At 33.3% G+C, this 20,170-nt stretch overlaps 1 long non-coding RNA gene across 1 annotated transcript; it reads left to right on the top strand.

Moving 5' to 3' along the window:
* Positions 1–16,089: 16,089 nt before the first annotated feature.
* Positions 16,090–18,500, top strand: LOC131656818 (uncharacterized). Its single transcript, XR_009300311.1, has 5 exons — positions 16,090–16,234; positions 16,306–17,360; positions 17,553–17,584; positions 17,832–17,875; positions 18,054–18,500. It is a non-coding gene; the product is annotated as an uncharacterized LOC131656818 (long non-coding RNA).
* The last annotated feature ends 1,670 nt before the right edge of the window (positions 18,501–20,170 follow it).

The raw sequence follows: 20,170 nt of genomic DNA, 5'->3' as shown, positions 1-20,170 counted from the left end.
AATACTTGGTGAGTTTGATCTCAATAAAAAGTTTTGTTTTGGACCATCAACCATAAAATTTGGTGATGTGTTTTCTCTTTGACCTTTTTTAGAAAGTAGGGGAGCATTCATATAATCTAAATACAGGTTGATCTCCAAGTTGGGGAGAGTCACTCTCAAAAGAAGAGTAAGTATATGTGGTAATTGGTGAAAGGCTAAAGAATTCGTAGCTTGAAAAAAAAAAGAGAGAAAATTGATGGAAAAAGAACAACGTTTGAATATAATAGTTGTTGAAAAAAAGTGAGAGAGAAAAACCAAGCTACGAATGGAAAAGGATGAACGGGTGAGAGAATTAAAGTTATAGAAAAGAAGGAATGAGTTATGATTTGGATGCTTCCCTAGATTAGGAACAACCCTTGATTATCTTCTTTTCTTTGAATCTAAACCGCATTACAACCTGAGAAAGACCTTCTGATTCTCAGATTTCACAGGACTTGATGCTAGCAATTCGGTGAACGTATGATATGGATCTTTGTTGATTTAATTGTTTGGATGAGTGTTTAACCCCTCTTTTATTCATCATACTTTTTGATGAGAGTGATTAGTGCTGATTCAATTACAATTGTGTAGTGTTTTGAACTTCTGGAGTTAATTTGCTTTCAAAGTTTGTTTCATGTGTATATTCTGAGTTTGCAGGTAGAAGAGGAGTATTTGACTTAGTTACTGGATTGAACCACTTGAGAAAAACTTTTTGAAAAACTTGTTGCATGATTGTCGGTAGACTTTGTTGGAGGTAAGTAATTTTGTTTAGGGACAAACAAAACTCTAAGTTGGGGAGAGTTTGTTAGGAGTAAATTAATGGTAAATTCATGTGTTAATATAAGTGATTTCTTCTCTAAACTAATGCAAAAATGTGATGAATCCATAGGTTTTTATTAAGAATTGAACTGAATAAGTTTAGTTCGTGCGTAAAGCAAATCGAATCACTTGTGGGTGTTATTGTTGCAGCTTTTGAGCTGAGTAAGAACTTAATAAGAACATGAGGAGGAAAGGAAGCTGGAAGTCTCAAAGGCTGAAGAAAAAGATGGAAAGTACAAAGGGCGCGCCGCGAGATTTCCTAGGCGCGCCGCGAAAATACTTCTGTTTGAGGGGCGCGCCGCGCCAGCCCGTTGCCGCGCCGCGGCCTCGGCGTTAAAAGCCCAAAAGTTCTGTTTTAAAGCCCTAGTTTTCCAAGTGGTTAGATATACTTTGTGGGAGCGAAATTAGGAGAGCAATCTGATTCTGAAGCTGAGAATAACAATAGAAGGTGGATTCTTTACCAATTGAAGGCATTCTATTGATGAAGATGAATTCCTCCATTGATTCTTGTATGTTCTTCATGTCTATGGAGAGCTAAATCCCTCTTGTTGAGTCTAAGGTAGTAGTTAACCTATGAATATACATTACCATTGATTAATCCCTGTGAACAATTGTTTGAATTTATTATCAATAAGAAACCTTGCTTTTAATTTACGTCATTGTTGAATCTTTGATCGAAAGAAAGGATTTAACTTTTGCCCTAGGTTACTATATTGATTCAATTGCAATTTGCAGAGATGGAATTGTAATTGGGTTTTCATAATTATCGTTCTTAATTACTATTATCGTTATTGTGATTTGGAGAGATCGAATCTCATACCGGTAAAAGTTATCTAATTTGATTTGCAGACATGGAATCTTATTTGAGGATAAGTGAAGATAATGATTCAAAGGATTGTTCTATTGAGAATTAATTGATAATTGTATAGGATTAGGTTGATGAACCCTAAAGACTCAACATCTTTCTTTATTTGTTACCACAAAGTCCTTTACTTGCTTTTATTTTATTATTTGCTTTTGAGATTATTATTAGTATAAAACAAACCAAACCAAATTTCTTAACTCAAAATAAACAACTATAGAACGGCAGTGATATTAACCAATCCCTGTGGATACGATATATTACAGAAAATATTTACCCACAAATACTTTCAACAGTCTTCAACAATACACAGCAGAAAGATAACGTCTGACGAGGTCTTCCTGCCAATTACTTGTCCACAGTCTTCAAAGCATTCCTTCAGGCAATTAGTCTACTTCTAACCTGCTCCTGAAAAATAATAAGAGGATTGGGATGAGATTACTAAATCTCAGTGAGCTCCCCTATCTTACGGGTTCGCTCGGTTCTACCAGGTTCATGCAATCAAATGGATTCATCGAGAATCCAGGTTTCCCTCACGGCTAGGTACAAGTACAAACAAGGGTACACCATCAGTGGAAGTCCCATAACTATCCAATGAGGTAAATACAACAACAGGCTCAATGCCCTCAGAAACAAGTATGCAGACCCGTACCCATGTACGAGGAATCCAGGAGTAAATCTCGCTCGTCTACCTAGGCTGCCAAACCACACCCTCGGTGAGTCACTCCTGTACATCGCGTCAAGAGACTCGCATAAGCCCACCGCACAATGAGTCAGATGAATCCCATATGACTTAGGCCTACTTGGCTACAAAATCTCATCTGTGACGAGTTACCGTAATGACTTCCTAAGTGGCGTCACTACCTCATAAATCATGTATATACGCAGGTGGTTATACATATGCGAAAACGTTTACGAGACAGTACAAGCCCACCGGGCGAAAGCCTAGTGGCATTGCCTACGTGGCATCACTAGAGGTGAGTCCGAAGTGATGTAGCCTATATGGCATCACGACCCCACCCTACCAATCACGCCGATATGTTACCCCAAGTGGGAAAAGCCTTTTAAAGACCCTCACCAGCATATCGCAATGGTAGCTCAGGTGCACAAAACATACCGAGCACTCCAATGTGTTAACCCCTAGTGGGAAACGCCATTCAAGACCCTCACTATCACATCGCAACGGTAAATGATGGAACTAAGTCCATAAACAGGCCTTACCACCTAGTAGATTAAGCTTACTCTGATTCAAGCAACATAACAACCATGCTCATAGAGCCATACAATCAAACAACTCCGAATGTTCAACCGGAACAAGCGGGAAACAATGCATAATTATACATAACGTTACATGTGATTCATAACTAATCAAACATGCATACCAATTTCATAATCGTAGTGTAATCAAGCGTCCAATTATCATAGAAAGCATATATTTAATCAAACAATTCCATGATAATTCTCAATCCAAAACAAGAGACATTCGGTTCCCAATTCAGAACGAAACTGCACTCAACAGGGAAAAGTATAAATTCTGTGTCAGACCAGTTCGTTACGCGAACTTCCAGTGAAGCCCCGATTCGCTACAGCGAGCCCCAACGATTAAATCAAATCAACTCCCAGACTTATTCGCTACTAGTTCGCTACAGCGAACCATTCGCTACAGCGAGCCCGAGTTCGCTACAGCGAAGTTCTCAATTCAAGGAAAAGTAAGCATTCTATAGTTCGTCTAAACTTCCTAAAAATACCACCATGGGTTCAATACTCAGTTTTAGGAAAACATTATACAGCTTAATAGTTAAGGTAACATCCTGGTCTAAGTTCAACACAAGGATCACATCTTATTGACATAAACTCGAGGCTAATTGTCCTTATTCTAATACCAAGCAACACCTAATCATGTACCATAATTTATATCTATATCAAAAGCATGTTATTTAAGCAATATCACATAGATAACTGAAAGACCTTTCCAACGCTTCTAACGGTGCTCCGTTTCGAGTTGTAGAACTCAAGTTATGGGATTTTTTGTAAAAACACAATTATGCAGTCTGCAGGCATTCGCTACAGCGAACACAGAGTTCGCTTAGCGAACCTGACAGTGCAGAATACGAATTTTGGTTCCTTACTTCACTTTTTGCATCTCCAATCACCCCAAATGAAACCCTAGCATATATTATCATACCAGAACATGCAAGGATACCAAAAGAACATATTTTACATTAATTGATCAATCATGCAACAAGTTTAACTCAACTAAACCCTTGACATACATTAATCCCAATTTCCTACCCAAGGCTCCTATCTAACGGAACTCACCTTATCCCATGAAGATTCTGAGTTGTAGAGGTTGAAAGGATGATAATGATGCTCTCAAGGTTCTCCTTTGATCAAAACTCTACCTCCAATGTTGTCAAACCCGCATGCATGTCTTTTCTAAAAATCAGCATCAGACCGTCTACTTCAAACGTGTTTTTCTCCATGATAAAGAACATGCAAGAGGCGGTCCATATATGCAAATTGTAGAGTAATTCGTAAGCTTTCCAACAAGACCGGAATTAGCTCAATCGGAGTTACGAGTGATGAGTTATTACCTGTTTAGTGAAGACTGTTCTATAGGTGCGAAAATGGAAAAGTTGAACATAAGTTCTTCTTCTTCCTCCATGCCTCTAATTATCTCTCTCTCAAAAATTCTGATTTGCATTACTATCACCCAAACATGCCCTTAAGCCCATGCAAGTAGTACTTAGAGTCCATTTTATCCTCCAACTAAGTTTTATTTACCTTAATGCCATTTGGTTAGTTTGTAACCAATCTCATTTGGTCTTAACCAATCTCTTTTATTTCCAACTACTCTACTAACTCACTCATAACCATTCTTAGATTATTATGCAATAAGACTAAATGTGCACTCTAATTACCAATTAGCCATAAATTGATAATCATCATTGTCAGAGAATCGGGGTATTACAAAATGCAAGTAGCTATTATTTTAAATTTAAACTAACAAATTGCTAAAACTATAACTCCAAGTTTGTCTCCAAACTATAATTAAAAAAAATATATACCCATTGTCCATGCATGTAGATAAGTTTGTTAATCCCATTTTAATATGATAAAATAACCCAATCCATGTAATCCACAAGCACAATTAATCTTTCCTCCCTATAATTTAATTTACTATATAAAATCCCTTTTGATAATAAAAAAGATCCATTAAAATTTATTGGGAACAAAACTTAGGAAGGTGAAAATTGAAGAATATGGTATTTTACAAGTGAAGATGACATAGTGGAAAATCAATGACACATATTCACTAAACCTCTTCTTAGGTTTTGAAGTTATTTAATTTTTCACTATATCTTCTTCACTTGTAAAAACCAGATACAACAACAACCTCCCAAGTGGTCTTCATATTATGTAGTTTTATATGTTTTTAATCCATTATTTTTCTTTCTTTTCACTGGTTTTCCTTTTTAAACGGTTAGTTGGTTGTAATTATTTAAATTATTTTGTTATCATTATCTTTTTTTCATTTGTTAAAAGCTAATATATTTTAGCGGTTTTATTTTTAGAGTTGGGAAATATGCACTTGTGTCCGAGCTTGTTACCATACATTTGTAATTATAGTTATGTTTATAAACTTTTGTCCACATATTTTATTAGTTCGTTATCCATTTTATACATGTAATATTAAGAATTATAATGGTTCAACTATCATACAAATTATGCATCGAAGATTTTCAAAATATTGTTTGGTTTATACCAATGATCGACATGATTATTTATATCTTAAAATTTTTACCTTTTTTATCAAATAAGTACCGTGTATGGCAAAGTCTAACATGCGTATTTTGACTAGTTAGTTGAAAATATTGATGTCATATCATTTAAAATTTCCACGTCACACACATAATGTTATTTCAGTTACTTAGTAAGTTAACCTTTCATATTAATGAAAAAATTTATAAGCTAATCAAAAGCTAGGATTTTTGTAAAATTTTTAAAGGTATGCATTGAAGTTAATAGAATTCCTAAATCTGGAAAAGAAAAATATATTTAAATTAATCATGTAATAGATTTATTTTTCACACTTTTTTAGAAATAAAGGATGGATTACACTTAATTAAGACAATTTTAATGACCTGACTCCATGTTTAAGTATTTTTTACTAGTTATATTACTCTGCTTTTGAAAACTAAGTCTAAGAAGATATTAAGGTAAAATATGTTTGGCAGTTTAATATTTAAAGGATGTTTTCGTCATAAGAAAATAAAATACATTTTATGGGCGTGTGTGTGTACGATTACAAGTTTAAGAAAAAATATTCAAAATTTTGAGTTCAAAAATATACATTACTTTATTATTTACAAGACAAAATTTAAATTATTTTATGAATTTATTTAAATTTGCAAATTAAAATTTATTAATTTCTTAATTTAACCAGAGTTAAATTTAAATTCAATAAAAATTGAAAAGTTTAGATGATTGACGATGTACGTTAGATTCAAGAACAACCATGTTCTTGTCTAAATTTTTTTTCCGGTTATGATGTCTTGTTTTTGAATTATTTAGAAAAAGTTTATTTTTAGTTTAATTTATATTGCAATGTTTTAGGGAAGTTTGCAAAGCACTAGTCTTTCCTTATTTCAATCCCATAATAAATGCAAGTAGCTATTATTTTAAATTTAAACTAACAAATTGCTAAAACTATAACTCCAAGTTTGTCTCCAAACTATAATTAAAAAAAATATATACCCATTGTCCATGCATGTAGATAAGTTTGTGAATGCCCATTTTAATATGATAAAATAACCCAATCCATGTAATCCACAAGCACAATTAATCTTTCCTCCCTATAATTTAATTTACTATATAAAATCCCTTTTGATAATAAAAAAGATCCATTAAAATTTATTGGGAACAAAACTTAGGAAGGTGAAAATTGAAGAATATGGTATTTTACAAGTGAAGATGACATAGTGGAAAATCAATGACACATATTCACTAAACCTCTTCTTAGGTTTTGAAGTTATTTAATTTTTCACTATATCTTCTTCACTTGTAAAAACCAGATACAACAACAACCTCCCAAGTGGTCTTCATATTATGTAGTTTTATATGTTTTTAATCCATTATTTTTCTTTCTTTTCACTGGTTTTCCTTTTTAAACGGTTAGTTGGTTGTAATTATTTAAATTATTTTGTTATCATTATCTTTTTTTCATTTGTTAAAAGCTAATATACTTTAGCGGTTTTATTTTTAGAGTTGGGAAATATGCACTAGTGTCCGAGCTTGTTACCATACATTTGTAATTATAGTTATGTTTATAAACTTTTGTCCACATATTTTATTAGTTCGTTATCCATTTTATACAGGTAATATTAAGAATTATAATGGTTCAACTATCATACAAATTATGCATCGAAGATTTTCAAAATATTGTTTGGTTTATACCAATGATCGACATGATTATTTATATCTTAAAATTTTTACCTTTTTTATCAAATAAGTACCGTGTATGGCAAAGTCTAACATGCGTATTTTGACTAGTTAGTTGAAAATATTGATGTCATATCATTTAAAATTTCCACGTCACACACATAATGTTATTTCAGTTACTTAGTAAGTTAACCTTTGATATTAATGAAAAAATTTATAAGCTAATCAAAAGCTAGGATTTTTGTAAAATTTTTAAAGGTATGCATTGAAGTTAATAGAATTCCTAAATCTGGAAAAGAAAAATATATTTAAATTAATTATGTAATAGATTTATTTTTCACACTTTTTTAGAAATAAAGGATGGATTACACTTAATTAAGACAATTTTAATGACCTGACTCCATGTTTAAGTATTTTTTACTAGTTATATTACTCTGCTTTTGAAAACTAAGTCTAAGAAGATATTAAGGTAAAATATGTTTGGCAGTTTAATATTTAAAGGATGTTTTCGTCACAAGAAAATAAAATACATTTTATGGGCGTGTGTGTGTACGATTACAAGTTTAAGAAAAAATATTCAAAATTTTGATTTCAAAAATATACATTACTTTATTATTTACAAGACAAAATTTAAATTATTTTATGAATTTATTTAAATTTGAAAATTTAAATTTATTAATTTCTTAATTTAACTAGAGTTAAATTTAAATTCAATAAAAATTGAAAAGTTTAGATGATTGACGATGTACGTTAGATTCAAGAACAACCATGTTCTTGTCTAAATTTTGTTTCTGGTTATGATGTCTTGTTTTTGAATTATTTAGAAAAAGTTTATTTTTAGTTTAATTTATATTGCAATGTTTTAGGGATGTTTGCAAAGCACTAGTCTTTCCTTATTTCAATCCCATAATAAATGCAAGTAGCTATTATTTTAAATTTAAACTAACAAATTGCTAAAACTATAACTCCAAGTTTGTCTCCAAACTATAATTAAAAAAAATATATACCCATTGTCCATGCATGTAGATAAGTTTGTTAATGCCCATTTTAATATGATAAAATAACCCAATCCATGTAATCCACAAGCACAATTAATCTTTCCTCCCTATAATTTAATTTACTATATAAAATCCCTTTTGATAATAAAAAAGATCCATTAAAATTTATTGGGAACAAAACTTAGGAAGGTGAAAATTGAAGAATATGGTATTTTACATGTGAAGATGACATAGTGGAAAATCAATGACACATATTCACTAAACCTCTTCTTAGGTTTTGAAGTTATTTAATTTTTCACTATATCTTCTTCACTTGTAAAAACCAGATACAACAACAACCTCCCAAGTGGTCTTCATATTATGTAGTTTTATATGTTTTTAATCCATTATTTTTCTTTCTTTTCACTGGTTTTCCTTTTTAAACGGTTAGTTGGTTGTAATTATTTAAATTATTTTGTTATCATTATCTTTTTTTCATTTGGTAAAAGCTAATATATTTTAGCGGTTTTATTTTTAGAGTTGGGAAATATGCACTAGTGTCCGAGCTTGTTACCATACATTTGTAATTATAGTTATGTTTATAAACTTTTGTCCACATATTTTATTAGTACGTTATCCATTTTATACAGGTAATATTAAGAATTATAATGGTTCAACTATCATACAAATTATGCATCGAAGATTTTCAAAATATTGTTTGGTTTATACCAATGATCGACATGAATATTTATATCTTAAAATTTTTACCTTTTTTATCAAATAAGTACCGTGTATGGCAAAGTCTAACATGCGTATTTTGACTAGTTAGTTGAAAATATTGATGTCATATCATTTAAAATTTCCACGTCACACACATAATGTTATTTCAGTTACTTAGTAAGTTAACCTTTGATATTAATGAAAAAATTTATAAGCTAATCAAAAGCTAGGATTTTTGTAAAATTTTTAAAGGTATGCATTGAAGTTAATAGAATTCCTAAACATGGAAAAGAAAAATATATTTAAATTAATCATGTAATAGATTTATTTTTCACACTTTTTTAGAAATAAAGGATGGATTACACTTAATTAAGACAATTTTAATGACCTTACTCCATGTTTAAGTATTTTTTACTAGTTATATTACTCTGCTTTTGAAAACTAAGTCTAAGAAGATATTAAGGTAAAATATGTTTGGCAGTTTAATATTTAAAGGATGTTTTTGTCATAAGAAAATAAAATACATTTTATGGGCGTGTGTGTGTACGATTACCAGTTTAAGAAAAAATATTCAAAATTTTGTTTTAAAAAATATACATTACTTTATTATTGACAAGACAAAATTTAAATTATTTACGAATTTATTTAAATTTGAAAATTTAAATTTATTAATTTCTTAATTTAACCAGAGTTAAATTTAAATTCAATAAAAATTGAAAAGTTTAGATGATTGACGATGTACGTTAGATTCAAGAACAACCATGTTCTTGTCTAAATTTTGTTTCTGGTTGTGATGTCTTGTTTTTGAATTATTTAGAAAAGGTTTATTTTTAGTTTAATTTATATTGCAATGTTTTAGGGAAGTTTGCAAAGCACTAGTCTTTCCTTATTTCAATCCCATAATAAATGCAAGTAGCTATTATTTTAAATTTAAACTAATAAATTGCTAAAACTATAACTCCATGTTTGTTTCCAAACTATAATTAAAAAAAATATATACCATTGTCCATGCATGTAGATAACTTTGTTAATGCCCATTTTAATATGATAAAATAACCCAATCCATGTAATCCACAAGCACAATTAATCTTTCCTCCCTATAATTTAATTTACTATATAAAATCCCTTTTGATACTAAAGAAGATCCATTAAAATTTATTGGGAACAAAACTTAGGAAGGTGAAAATTGAAGAATATGGTATTTTACAAGTGAAGATGACATAGTGGAAAATCAATTACACATATTCACTAAACCTCTTCTTAGGTTTTGAAGTTATTTAATTTTTCACTATATCGTCTTCACTTGTAAAAACCAGATACAACAACAACCTCCCAAGTGGTCTTCATATAATGTAGTTTTATATGTTTTTAATCCATTATTTTTCTTTCTTTTCACTGGTTTTCCTTTTTAAATGGTTAGTTGGTTGTAATTATTTAAATTATTTTGTTATCATTATCTTTTTTTCATTTGTTAAAAGCTAATATATTTTAACGGTTTTATTTTTAGAGTTGGGAAATATGCACTAGTGTCCGAGCTTGTTACCATACATTTGTAATTATAGTTATGTTTATAAACTTTTGTCCACATATTTTAGATAAGTTTGTTAATACCCATTTAAATATGATAAAATAACCCAATCCATGTAATCCACAAGCACAATTAATCTTTCCTCCCTATAATTTAATTTACTATATAATATCCCTTTTGATACTAAAAAAGATCCATTAAGATTTATCGGGAACAAAACTTAGGAAGGTGAAAATTGAAGAATTTGGTATTTTACAAGTGAAGATGACATTGTGGAAAATCAATGACACGTATTCACTAAACCTCTTCTTAGGTTTTGAAGTTATTTAGTTTTTCACTATATATTCTTCACTTGTAAAAACCAGATACAACAATTGAAGCGTTTTTCTCTTCTTGAATCTTTTCTAAACACGGTTAAGTGCTTGCACCTTAGAACCGGCGCTCTGATGCCAATTGAAGGATAGAAAAACACTTAGAAAGGGGGGGTTTGAATAAGTGTAGCTTTAAAACTTGTAAGATAAAAACAATTTGCACAATGATTTTTATCCTGGTTCGTTGTTAACTAAACTACTCCAGTCCAGCCCCTTGGAGTGATTTACCTCACCTAAGGATTTAATCCACTAATCACACTTGATTACAATGGTTTTCCACTTAGCCAACTGCTAAGTCTTCTAGAGTATCCTGATCACAACCTGATCACTCTAGGAACAAACTGCTTAGACAACTTCTAAGACTTGCTAGAGTATACTGATCAACAACCTGATCACTCTAGTTCTTACAATTTAATGTAAACAAATTCTTTTAAGAGTTACAATGCTTCTTATAAAGCTATTATCACAACTGTGATTTTCTCTTAAGTTTAAGCTTAAGTCTCACTAAGATATTACAACAGCAATGTAGTGAGCTTGATGATGAAGTTTGAGAGCTTTTTAATTTGAACAGCGTTTGTGCAAGTTGGTTCAGAGTTCGTCACGTAGCTTCTCATCAGAACTTCATATTTATAGGCACTTTGAGAAGATGACCGTTGGGAGCATTTAATGCTTTGCGTATTCCGTACAGCATTGCATTTAATGTTTCACTCTTTTGTCAACTACCTCGAGCCTTGTTTCCGCTGTGTCTACTGACGTTGCCTTTAATAGCTTCTAACGTTCCTTTTTTCAGTCAGCGTAGCCTGCTAGTCTAGTACTTGCTTCTGATCTGATGTTTGTGTAAACAACGTTTGAATGTCATCAGAGTCAAACAGCTTGGTGCAGAGCATCTTCTTGTCTTCTGACCTTGAAGTGCTTCTGAGCGTGATACCATGAGAACTTCAGTGCTTCTGCTTCTGATCTCAAGTTCTTCTGATGCTTCCATAGACCCATGTTCTGATTCTGCTTGACCATCTTCTGATGTCTTGCCACACCATGTTCTGATGTTGCATGCTGAACCTTCTGAGTCAGTGCTTCTTGCGCTGATTTTGTGCATACTCTTTATATAATTCCTGAAATGGAAATTGCATAGTATTAGAGTACCACATTATCTCATACAAAATTCATATGCTTGTTATCATCAAAACTAAGAATATTGATCAGAACAAATCTTGTTCTAACAATCTCCCCCTTTTTGATGATGACAAAAACATACATAAATGATATGAATTTGCGATCAGAATATCAGACGGCTAAAGACAATTACACAGCTATAACATACGCATATAGACAATGTGTGAATATGTCTCCCCCTGAGATTAACAATCTCCCCCTGAGATAAATAATCTCCCCCTGAAATAAATACTAGAAGAATTTTTGTAAATAAAAGACTTCCCTGAGTATTTCAGTAGAGACTTTCACATATGCTTAGATCTTCAGAACATTCGCAGCTTCTGATTCTTGCTTCCAGAGGACAACTTCAGAATTTGAATTTCCTAGATCTTCAGAATATTCATAGCTTCTGATTCTTGCTTCCATTGGACAGCTTCAGAGCTTGAATTTCGTCTTGAGTCATTGCATGCTAGATTGTATCAGAACATTGTTGAATGTACCAGAGCATCATCAGAGCATCTTTACATCCTGAAATGTTACAGAACAAACTAAACGACAAAAGTCAGCATGAATGAATCAGAACATAGAATATGTTTCAGAACATATAATATGTATCAGAGCACACACACAAAATGTTTCAGAACATATTTTGTAACTATAAACATGCATCAGAACATATAAAGAATAAGAATGAAAGTATATTCTATCATCAGAATATCAGAACATTCTTCCTTCTTGCTTCTGATATTGAAGCTTTATAGCACTCAGCTTGCTTCAATTTCCATGAGCTTGATTCTTTATAGAATTGCGTTTCCCCATGTCTTTGCTTCTCATGTTGAGCTTTAAAGAGGATCTTCAATTCCTGCAAAACAACACCTAAAGACATAGAACTTTGCAAGTTCTGTTAGAAATGTGGAGCCTTTCTCCCAGCAACTGATAAAATAAATCAGATCATTTATCACATTTTTCTCCCCCTTTTTGTCATAACATCAAAAACATAAAAGATTCAGATGAAAAAACAAAAGGACAAACACATAGAAGAAAAAGGATAATTTTCATTAAGCACGGAGAAAAAGTTCAGAAGTACAAGAGGAAGGGCAAGGGAAGATGCAAAGAAAAACAGATGCAGCAAAACAAAAGAAAACAATCAAAGACTCAATCTAAGATGACCCTAGCTTTGACATTATCTTGGCCAGCATATCATGAATCCTATTGTTGCTCTCATTCTGCCTCTCCATGAAAGCACGAAATTCAGCGTTGATCGATCTCTGCTCATCCTGGTTCTTCTGAATCACTTCCAGAGTCCTTGCGAGACGAGAAGGTTCATCAGAAGAAGCTTCACAACTTTTTTCCAGAGGGATGGCATTCTGATCCGTAGCTTCCATTGTCAGATCATTTGCAGGATTTTCCTCAATAGGAATGGTTTCAGCAACATGATCATCAGCATCTGCTTCTTCCATAGAAGCATCTCCATACTCTGCAGCAGGAACCTCAGAATCCCCATTCTCAAGTGCCTGAAGAATGGCAGCAAGATTCCTAGGAGCAGAAGGACCTTCAACTTCTGGTGGGTCAACAACTGCTAGAATGACCAAGCTCGGGTCTTCCTTAGAAGGGTTTTCCCTCATAAATTCAAAGAGAGTCCTGAAGTCTCCGAGCAGAACAGGATATTGAGGTCTCCAGACCACAATCTCCCTGCAAGGGTTAGCTTCCATTGCAGCAGAAATTCTTGCTTCTTCCAGCTCATCCACAAACCTCTTCTCCTCAACAGTAACCCTGTTTCTGAGTGGATGATAGTAGATACCTTTATCACCCTCCAGAAGATAACCAGCATAAACAGGGGCAGCAGCCACTAGTCTCTTCTGTACTCCCATAGCTCCTACTTGAAAATCCTGGCGAAAGCTTCTCCAGAGGTTTCTCGTAGAAACATCATCAAGACCATTGAAGAAAGCATCCTTTAGAAAGTCAAGCCTGCTAATCACTTCATTTCTGAACAGCTGCAGGTAGATATGGGGTTCAGGTTCAGGTGGGTTGGAGGTGAATTTGTAGTCAGGGTAGAGAAGGCAGTAAGGGTTGGATTTTCTGGTATTTAGGGGATGGGATAGAGAAGGTGGAGGTGCGGTGTTTGAGGAAGATGGGATATCTGTGGGAATGATTGAGGATGAAGGGATATCTATGATTGGAGCAGGTGAAGAAGGAATAATTATAATGGGGGTTGATGAGGATGGCTTATCAGAAGGAGTTGGAGAAGAATATTTAGTGGTGTAGGGTTTAAGACAGAAGTAGAAAGAGAAGGTGGAAGAGGATTTGGTATAGTGAAGGTGTTTTTTGGTTCAGAAAGAGGTGGTTGGGTAGAAGATTGAGGTACAGAAGGAGGAGTAAAAACATGCCTGGAGACAATTGCAGAAGGAGCATTTGCAGATCTGGGAGTACGAAAGGAATCTCTAATTTTCTTCTGCCGATATTCTGGAGTGTTCACCTTGTCAGGATCATAGGTGATCCTCTGCTTCTTAGCTTGCTTGGCCTCATCTTCTTGAGCCTTTCTTTTTAGCCTAGCTTGTTGTTTCTTCTGATCCTTCTTCTGAAGATCAGCTTTTGACAGAAGCACTCTACCACGGATCCACGCAGGATCAACTTCAGATTGTTTCCTAACAGAATCTTCCAAGTGGTGCTTGACAGCCTTGTGAAGTTCTAAATGAAACAAAGTGGCAAAACCTTCAACAGGAACTCTCCTTGACAAAATATCCGGAAAGCTTGTACCAACAGAAGATACCTTCTGGATGAGATCAAGTCTGAACAGATCAACACCGTTGAAGATAGGTCCTTGAACAACTCCAAGAAATTGGGAAGCTCCAAGGGTCCTAATCGAATCTAACAGATTACTTTCCGTCAGAATATCAGATATCATTCTGGCGAAAGGAATAGTGTTTCTTGGAATATGAGGACTCTTCGCCCTTTCTTCTTCTCTAGACTCAACAATGGAAGTCTTCAGATTCTCAAACAGAATGTGAGAGATGTTGAGTTCTATCTTTCTGCCAATGCAGAAGAGAGTATACTTGTGATCAGGAATAATGTAGGCGGAGGAGGAGAATAACTGCTTCCTGTGGTGAAGAGAACCCAGGATAATCTCAGCCCACACTTGATAAAACGGCCTTAAAGTACCAGTTTTATGAGATTCAAGCCCAACAACATGAGAGATTTGTGTTTCAACCTGATACCAGTTAACCCTTCCAGGTTGAGGACCGGTGCAACCTTCTTCATCATCCAGGTTGTAGAGCTTCCTGATGAGCTTTTCAGTAATAACCACTTCATGCCCTAGCACCAAGGAAATGATGGCAGTTGGGGTAACCGTTGCATGTACCCAGAAATCCTTCACCAGTTCAGGATAAATTGGTCCAACCAATCTATCGAGATAGTTTGACCATCCCTGTGCTAATATCCTTGCATCACATTGGAATCCATTTGTTCTTAGATTGTTGAAGTCCACATCGGACTCACAGAGAACTTCCAGTTCTTCAGTGGGAATCATGCAGGTTTTCAGAGGAGCATACCCATATTTGCGTAAAAGAATCTGAGTAGAAGTAAGTCTTTCTGCAGGGCTTGAAGAACTTGAAGATGAATACATGATGATTATGCTTGGTTTCAGATCAGAAACTAGGGTTTGGAAGAACGAATGCAAAGAGAGATACACAAATGGAGAGAGAGTGAAAAAGATGAAATGAAGATGAAGCGGGTTATTTAAACGGCTTGAAAAAGAAAATAAAATAAAGTAAAAAGAAAACTGTTTGAAAGAAATGATTACAAAAAAATGACATCAATATGCATTTAATGAGAAATGACGTTAGGAGAGATAAAGTAACAAAATGAAATGATTTGCACAGTTACCTAGGGCGGCGTCTCCTCAACTGCACGCATGCTTGTCCAAAAAAATAGTGAACGCGTGTTCATTTTCTGGAAAGACTGGTGACAGTTGTCTACTATCTTACTATTACTAATCAATTGACCAATCTGTCTAAAATGCCCTTCCCTCAAAATTTTTTTCCACATACTAATAGGCATTTCAGTAACTAACTAAATAAGACATAACTTTATCACTTTTTCAGATTCTATGCGCCAGGTGCTTGTCTCTCATTGGTCACATTGTTCATTTCAAAATCATCCCTCCCTCTTCTTCCTCCTCACTTTAGTTTTCCCTCTCTCGTCTTCTCTTCTCTCTCTTCTTCTTGACACAACCTTTCACTTCTCTCCCCCTCTCCATTCAGCTCATCTCTCTCATCCGTTTCTTCCGTCTTCATAGCCCTGTTCGGATCAGTAAAGTCCAATTTCATTTTTCTTCCATGATTTCTCACCTGTAAGCGAATTTTATTATACTTGATTTCGATTTCGATTTGAATTTTGATTTTGATTTGTGGAAATTTGTAGTCTTTGGTCGCAAACGAAGAGTTCCAACACATTCTTCGTGTGTTGAACACCAATGTTCATGGAAAGCAGAAGATCATGTTTGCTCTTACCTCAACCAAAGGTATTGGGAGAAGATTCGCTAACATTTGTTGCAAGAAAGCTGATGTCGACATGAACAAGAGGTTCAATTTCATTAAAGTTTTGTTTTTTTAGTTATACGTGATTTGTTGTTGTCCAGGGTTTAGGGTTTGTTTTTTATTTCATGAAACTTTGCTTATAATTTATGTTTTCGTAAGCTAGGGTTTGTTCTTTTATTGTTTAAAATTTTATATTTTTATTTAAATTAGTAGTTTTTATAATGATTTTCATGATTTTGTATTTTATAGTTCTTATGTCCAATTGCTTTTCTCTTATGTTTTTTTTGTCAAAGAAACATGGGTTGATGATGGTTTGTAGGATGAAACCGGACCATTCAAGCCTTTTTTCGCACCGATACCTTACTCCTTATAAAGCATCAAACAGTACTTCACCCTTTTGGTATTCTATCAAAAGAGCTTCAGCACACATCATTGTCTTGGCCTCATATTCAGCATATGGTATTGCTCGATTTCTATAATGCTTCATACAGACATGCATATGTTAAAAACACTGCTGATTCTATGATTTCCAATGGAATGAACATATACGCCGCAATACCAATGGCTTGAAGAAGATCTACCAAAAGTTAACAGGAAAGAAACTCCTTGGTTGATTGTTCTCATGCATTCACATTGGTACAATAGCAACTCTGTCTTTTGATACTCAGATGTTGAAATCAATACCATGTTTTTATGCTTGACTATGAATTATCGTCTTCTCTTGCTTTTATTTAAACATGTATTAACAGGTATGTAAAATGTATTTTAAACATGTCTATTTCTTTTATTTATACCATGATCTAGGAATAACTATGTAGAATGTATTTTATGTAAAAGAGATATCGCCCAGTCGCTGTGGAGTTGTCGTGAAATATACGGTGGAGAACAAAACAGAGATGCGGCCCAGTCATAAATTATGGAGTTATATCAGGCTTCTTGGTTAGCATCAAACATATTGAATTTGAAAGTTTGATAGATCATACATATGGTTATGACTCATTTTAGTGTGCATTTCTGCCATAGTACCTTAAACACTTTTAATTCCACGTTTAGTGTTTCGAAATGTATCTCTTCTAAGCTCTTTATCTAAGTGCTGTTAGACACATGACTTGAATTGTTTGGTTAATGCAGGAACAAAGCTGCTAATTGTGAAGGGAAGATAGGTGATTGCTCTTATGAGCCTTTTTGTGATCACTTTAAATTAGAGACTATAGTGCACTGCATGTTAATTTCTTAAGAAAAGGGAATGCATAGATCATTTGTTACATTTGCAGAATGTAGCGCATATATGTTTAAGCATTGAAACATTGTGCGAATAATACATCATTTCGAAGAGGATTATTATCCTTATAGGTTCCAGCAAATTGAGCATCTATTGTGAGTGTTGACCATTCATTATCTGTTCTGTAGGTGATGGAAACATTCCTCTCACCTTATCACTTGGATTTTTTACGGTTAGAACCTGACATCTCACTATTATTGATTGTATCACCATATAATTGAATTGTATGATTGATGTTAACAACCAAACACTATTGTAATTGGATCTGATTTTTCAATAATTTCTGCATTTGGTTTATTAATTCTATTATCTCTAATTGTTATTATTCATGCTTTTGATATAAGTTGCAGGTTTAAAATGGAGTAAGCACATGTTTAGATTCACTTATTTGAGTTTATCTATTGGTATAACCACTTACGAGTCTGATTTGAAGAGTTTATTGCAATTTTTGTTATAGAAATAGCTTATACGGGACTTAACCTTGAGTATTATACTTTCAATATCATCGCAGTGTCGGGTCTGTTTTGTCGAGGTGGCAAGTTTTGGTTTTTCACAGCCGCGGGTATTTTGGTATTTCGGTTCTGTTTTGGTTTGTTGGGGTTGTGATGGTTTGCTCATATTTTAGTTTTTTGTTGTTGTATAGATTGGTGGGTGAGACTGTGAAACTGTCCATCTTTTGTATTTTTTTTTGCTCATTCTCAACATTCCTTGTGCTGCTACGATGAGTAGTTTATGTATTCTTTTTGCTGTTTCAAATTAGATAAAAATGATATATGTGTAACTGATATGTAGATAGTGTTTTGGGTGGTTTACTGTTGCCATATGTTTAGATATATGATACAATTGTTCTTATTATTTTAGAATAGCATTATATATAATCCTTTATATATATTTTGCAAAAAGCCTTTTATTAAGCTTTAATAGGAAAATAGACAAAAATATGTTTTAAGAATACTGTCAATTTTTTTCAAAACATTACCTTAAAACTACACAAAATAATTCAAATTCGTTACAATACAATTATACTAAATATGTTCTGTATGTGTGATTATATAAAATTTATGATTAACAAAACTTCCATGAAGTGACACGGGACACGATTAGTTAGATCCAAGTAAAAAAAATAAATATATTTCTTAATAATGAGATGATTATTGACTTATAGATAATTTGTGTCTATGCTCTGATTCTTTCATGTATAAATTTTTCATTAACTTTAATTTCATTTCAAATAAATAAGTTAAGATATAAATGTTTTTACCTGTGCGGGAGCACGGGTCTTTTACTAGTTTTACTATAAAAGAGCTTCTAAGTCAACTTAGATAATGAAACGTTAGTAATAACAAAATCAACACTTCTAATTGATCATTATCATAACTTCTTATAGCTGCCTAGTCCTAACACATTTCAGAAGTTATTCATACACAGATCTTCTCATCTTCTCATTCTGGGCATAAGTCCATACTGATATTCTTCGGAATGAACTTAAATCTATCTTCAGCAAGGGGTTTTGTAAAGATATCAGCCCATTGATAGTCTGTATCCACAAAGTTCAAAGAAAGAACACCCTTCTGAACATAGTCCCTCATAAAATGATGTTTAATCTCAATATGTTTAGCTTTGGAATGTAAGATAGGATTCTTAGATAAACATATAGCAGAAGTATTATCACAAAAAATAGGAATGTTACTTTCATATATCTGATAATCTTCTAGCTGACTCTTGATCTAGAGCATTTGTGTGCTACATCCAGCAGCAGCAACATATTCTGCTTCTGTAGTTGAGAGAGCTATGGTAGCTTGCTTATTGCTGTACCAGGAGATCAAATGACTTCCAAGGAATTGACAACTTCCAGAAGTACTCTTTCTTTCAATTCTATCTCCAGCATAGTCAGAATCACAGAATCCTACTAAGTTGTATTCTTTAGATCTTCTGTAGACTAAACGAACGTTAGTAGTACCTTTCAGATACCTCAGAATTCTCTTAATAGCAGTTAAGTGAGATTCTCTGGGATCTGATTGGAATCTAGCACAAAAACAAACACTGAATAGAATGTCAGGTCTAGAAGCAGTTAAGTATAGAAGAGATCCAATCATACCTCTGTACAACTTCTGATCTACCTTCTTACTTACCTCATCCTTACCTAGAACACATGTTGGATGCATAGGAGTTTTGGCTTCTTTGCTTTCAGAGAGATTAAACTTCTTCAGAAGTTCTTTCACATACTTCGTTTGATGAACATAAGTTCCATCAGAAGTTTGGTTGATTTGAATCCCAAGGAAATACTTGAGTTCACCCATCATACTCATTTCGAATTCAGCCTGCATAGACTTAGAAAACTCCTTTCCAAGTGAAGCATTAGATGTTCCAAAGATAATATCATCAACATAAATTTGACAAATTAAAATATCCTTCTTAGACTTTCAACTTCTGGAGCTTTACTTCTTGGTTCTACTACTTCTGATAT

This window comes from Vicia villosa, linkage group LG3, assembly GCF_029867415.1.
Source record: "Vicia villosa cultivar HV-30 ecotype Madison, WI linkage group LG3, Vvil1.0, whole genome shotgun sequence".
NCBI classification, from domain to species: Eukaryota; Viridiplantae; Streptophyta; class Magnoliopsida; order Fabales; family Fabaceae; genus Vicia; species Vicia villosa.
This window is presented reverse-complemented; position numbering and strand designations above follow the sequence as displayed.